The sequence below is a fragment of the Lygodium microphyllum genome, chromosome 18 (assembly GCF_053477565.2).
Source record: "Lygodium microphyllum isolate KBCC chromosome 18, Lygodium_microphyllum_v1.1.10, whole genome shotgun sequence".
Lineage (NCBI taxonomy): Eukaryota > Viridiplantae > Streptophyta > Polypodiopsida > Schizaeales > Lygodiaceae > Lygodium > Lygodium microphyllum.
In genome coordinates this window covers 63,672,841-63,678,513 of record NC_141152.1, presented here as the reverse complement: position 1 = coordinate 63,678,513, position 5,673 = coordinate 63,672,841, and positions in this window count along the sequence as shown.

Sequence of the window (5,673 nt, the reverse complement as noted above, 5' to 3'; positions counted from 1 at the left end):
CAAAGGCTAGGATAATAGTTTTCGATGCCAGGAAGCTGCTCATCCAAGAAGCAAGTAACAAAGGCCAAGATAATATTTTTCGATGCCAGGAAGTCGCTCATCCAATTAGATTGTGAATCCGAGGTCGTTTGCCTCTTCGTTTGGACCAAAACCACTTTTGAACAGTATGAACACAATGGGGTCGAACTGGTTTTTTTGCAAGTTGTGTTAACTAAGCTTAAGAGAGCCTAAATGTCATGAAACTCAATGAAGGGGGAGAGAAGGGGAGGCATTTTCTTGGCACCCCATTTTTATATTTAAAAATATAATTTTATGCATGTCCAAATCATGCATCCTCCTCGTAGGGCTGAGATTCCTGAATTCTTCACTCCATATCACAAGAAACAAAAAGATGTTTGATGCATATAATGTAATACTAAATTACAATCCACATAAGATTCATAAATATAAAAATTAAAAAATAATTAATATTAAAATAAATGATAAAAACTTATTAAAAATAGACTTTTTGATTTAAAAATTTAGTTTTCATGTGTAAAAACTTATTACAAAATTAGATATATGTATGTGGATGTATGATAAAGATAGGGTATGGAGATTTACCTTACTTTACCTCCATCTTTATGTAAAAGTGTGTGTTTATCACTTTTTCACATGAAAGAAATGACATAAAACACCCTCTTAAACCGGTGCACAATTGCAAACCTAAATGATAAAGGGAAATGAGTTGTGCAAAGTTATCAATTAAATTTTGATTTTCATACATATTATGACATATAGGACTCGCTTCATTTAAGTTTAAAAAAACAATAGCATATGGATTAGTCCAATGTTGTTTCTAAGTAATGAAGCAATACATTACAAAAGAAATCATTGAAGGAATGTTTTTCACTTGACACGTTGGCAATTTTATGGTTAATTTGTTTAACCACTATATGGCATTACACCTTGCATTTGCATTCTTATACATGGTATTCAAAAAGTGGAAGTCTCCTAGATGCATTGTAATTGGTTGCTAAAACTATTAGCCAATGATGAGTATGTGAGGATCCCTGAGCTGCTATATAGAAAAGTATGATTTTACTTGGGGACTAATTAAGTGAGGAAATAAAAATATACCCTAGAATGTGCAGCTTGAAAAAAGAATGGACAATGTTACGATTATGTTTTATGTTTGAGACGGCACATTCAGGGGCCAATCCCCTTGAGGATATAGGAGAGTCCTATCAACCACAATAACCGGCTAGGGGGTGCTCTACATATGTGTGCAATGAGGTGTTAGTCACCTATATGTGTGGGATACTCCTGTTAGATTTGATATGGAAAAAATCGTTGGACTACAAATCAATACAAATGTATAATTTAGCTAGATTCAAATATATAGCCTCCAAACCCTCTAGATCCTCCTAGTCGCGAGGCCACAAGGGTAGTTTGGTGAGCATAGGAGCTAGCTAGAGCCTTAGAGCCAAGGTCAGCCCCGTTTTTTGTCCCAACAAGTGGTGCATTTGCCAAGAGCTTCTTTAAATAAGTAAGTTGAGATCCTTAGGAGGTATTCTCCTAAGTATAGTAGTCAGATATACTTAAGAAAGAAAGGTCTTGATGACCCTACTATTCCAGCCAGTCCATTAGGAAAAGGGAGAAGCTCTAGCATGCCTCTTATCTGAATAAGTTAGCCTACTTCAAGAGGGAGTGTAGTTCCACCAACAAGAATCTCTATAGCAAATTCACTTTTTGTTATGGTGAATTTCAAATCAAGGACATCTCATAATGTTTTTCAATATGGCTGTGAAAGGAAGAGCTACAATGTGGTATCATGGCTTGGAAGCAGGGACCATAACCACAATTGACTTATTCTTAATGGTCTTCCGAAGAGAGTTTTCTCCTGAGAGAGGTGGTGGTTAGTATTGGATGTATATTCTTAATGTGACATGTCAAGAGTCCCATGAGAATGCTCGAGTGTATGTTAAGAAATTGAAAGAGGTGTTTTGCAAATTGCAAACCTCTATTACTATTCCACCTGTTGTCCAACTATATTACTTTTTATATAGATTAGACTTCAATATCCAAGTGTAGTTGAGTAGTGTTACTCTTATTGATATAGATACTGCTATTACACAAGCAGAGGAGGTAGAATTGTGCTTACAATCGGCCTACACATCTAGGCTAACCTAAATTCGAGTTTAGGTCCTAGAAATAATTTAGCATTGATCAATGAAAGTCAAGGTGCTACTAGAACACATATGACTAATTTGAATGGAAGAGGAAATAAAATGCAAAATGTGCCCATGTTATCTTCCTAATGTTGCTATGCCAATGGCTAACCAAATGGTTCCACTAAATAATGAAAGCCAAACGATGAAGTCTAATGTCATGCCAACTAGTCAACGACTGATTTCTAATCAAGTAGTTAAGCTAGCTGAACGGCAAATGGATGGTCATGGGTATGAGTCTAGTGCATCATATATGTTTGGCAAAGTCAAGGACATGCTCGGGTAAGTTACTCATGAATATATGTGTGCATCACATGGGTTCAAAATCAGGTATTTTTAAAATACAATTTTTATACATTTTTTACAAACAAAAGGATGTAATATAAAGGGATTATTTATAGATTGAATAGAAAAGGGTTATGTTTTACTCAGGAAAAATTCACAGATAAGGATATTTATAAATAGGCCTTGAATTCACATGATGTAGACGATATACATATAGTAACTTTCCCAAGAGGACATGATAAAGCATTATATCGATATGAGTCGACATCCTGAAGAGGGTGTCCCATCAAGATTTAGCTATAAGTGGTGTGGTGGTTAGCACTTTCCAAGAAACTTTCCTAATGTCAAATGAGAGATACATCGAAAGTCCATCCATCTAGCTAGTACTTGCTAGAGTAAAATCAACTCTCTTTAAGAAGGGATTAGGCAGTCAGGTCTGATTAATCATCGAGTACAAGGAAGAAACCTTTGGTAGGATAAGGGACCAAAGAAAATATTGCAGAGAGGAAAAGCTATCATAAAATAGTTGCTTAGTAGTAGTGATAACAACCTTATCGAAGCTATGCATATCAAGACCATTGAGACTTCCAATTTATAAGCCATTACAAGAGGATAGAAGATTAAAGAATGTGATAAGGATAATGTAAAACCTATTGAGACAAACCCTAAACAGAATGATAAGGGGATGCAAGTCCTTAACCATGATGTGGAAGTTGATCCTCTAAAAGATACTAATAGCAAAGCCAACTCTAACAAGGAACTACCAAAGGAGATGGTAAAAGCCAAGAAAGAAGCACTTAAGCCTATTTAGCAAGACCAAGAGAAAGAATGGTCTAATGCGAGAAGAGAACCATTGCTAATTATCATGTATTTGACCTAGTCAATTCTCTTTTGCGAGATAAAGCCTAATGTGAATCTCTTGTAGATGATCAAGTTATCTCCATGAGTGCATAAAGAGTTTTAGAAGATCCTTTGCACTGGGTATATCATCAAACCCTTGGGAATGGCCTGTGTGGGAGATTATTGGTTTGAAAATGCTGAAAAGTATTATCCAAGGGTAGCAGCATATATTGATGGCATATTAGTGGATCATGGGATCTTCCATCAACATTATGAGTTCACAATTGATGGAAAGGTTGGGATTTGAAATCCAAAAGGATGCCTCTACAATTCTCCGGATGATGGGTGATGATAGTTTAAGGCAACCAAAAGGTTGAATTATCAAATTCCACGTGATTGTTACTAATGTGGAAATGCATTTTGGACTTTAGGAATATTAGGTTTGCAAGACAGCCAAGCTATCGAGTATTATTAGAAAGGCCTTGCATCTTGCAATCCGACTATCAAGTTGATATATCCAATGACTGTTTGATTTTTGGTAGAGGTACCAAATGTGTAATAGTGGATGCATATCTTGGATCTCCTTAAAGCAAGAGAGTACTCTTATCTTCAATAGAATTAGATGCATTAGAGGATCCTTCTAGCAGTGAAACTTTGTCAAGCGATGAAGGGGTCCCCTACAAAAGATACCTACCAAAGTGACTTTGAATGAGCCAATAGAAGCTCAACTTAGTCTGGAAGAGAGGAAGAACTATGAACACTATATTAGGGAATTTGAGAATTCTCATATAGTTTGGAAATTTCCAATATAGTTGATATTTAGCCACATGATTAAATATTATCCCCTTACTTGAAAGTGGAGTCTACTCTAATTACTATATAGGTTGTCTTTCCAAGCCCTACTTTGAAGTATGGGTCAAGATTTATTCACATGGCCAAATCTTTACCCCTTGAAAAAAGTGGGACTTGGGAGATTCCCGAATTCTCTTTTATGGTGTTTATGTGTCCTTGATCCAAGAATTCTATTTCCTAGAGCTATGATCAACTAAGGAGGTTTCCTCCTAGTCTAACTGTGCATACTATTCCCTTGAAGGAGGTTAGCTGTCTTGTTTTCAATAAAAAGTGAGGCATATGCCTTTTGAGCTAAGGGATTAACTACTTGAGGAGGTATAAAAATTTTGTAAGGCTAGCTTAATATTTCTTGTGCAATACACATAGTGGTGTTCATCAGTAAGATATCAGAAAAAAGAAAAAGAATCAAATCTAGTTTTGTGTACATTTTAGGGAACTTACTAAACATTGAGCAATATTTTGATCAATCTACTTCTTTAGATGCTCCTAAGGATCCAAAACAATAGCAGAAGAAGTAGATGGACAAAGTTGGGCTTAAATTCAAGGTAGCACCTCAACAAGTACTAGATGTACCATTCTTGAAAGAATCAAAGGTGGTCATCATCCGATGGGAAGAGGAGATCAGAGAACTAGAGAGAAGAGAGCCACTAGATGCACCACCTTCACCATGACACAAAAACTAAAGTTAATAGTTCCAATCAACATTATGAACTAAGTGATTGAGGTGGGTGAGGTGTCGGGGAAGCAATGGATTGAATAGAAAATCTAAAACCGTGATTTACAATAGTAAGAGGAGGAACGTTACTATGACAAAACAAGACATTCAAAACACCTAGGAAGGTGGGAGGATTCGAGGTGCAATCAACTTGGAGGAAGCCCATCCTAGAAGCCAGTGATGAAGCTTAGATGGACTTTTGTGGAGCTATTTCTATATGGAGAGGAAATCCCACCTACCTATCACACATGCATGGGGTTGACTGCTAACCTTCATGGCAAATATGGCTATCTTTCATTGGAAACACCTAGGAAGGTGCGAGGATTTGAGATGCAACTAGCTTGGAGGAAGACCATCCTAGAAGCTAGTGATGAAGCTTGGATGGCCTTTTGTGGAACTATTTCTGTATAGAGATGAAACCCCACATACCTACCACCATATGGAGGTACGGGGTTGACTTCAACACTGACCTTCATGGTAAACATGACTATCCTCTCATCTTCAATATCATTGACAAAGATCCTAAAGATAGCTTGAGGTTCCAAGAGCGTGATCTAGTCCCTTCCTTTCGCAAGTTAGAGGACACCTTCTAGAATAGTCATGGCCCAGCCTTTTGTAAGTACATGCAATTATCTTAAGTTGGTGGTGGTTCTACTAAACTAGAAAAGAGCTATAGAGGAGAAGAGGATGCATCCTTTTTTTAAAATACGAATTCAAGAATTAATAGGTACACGATGGCCAAATTGATCCTTTGAGCTCCCATATCATTGA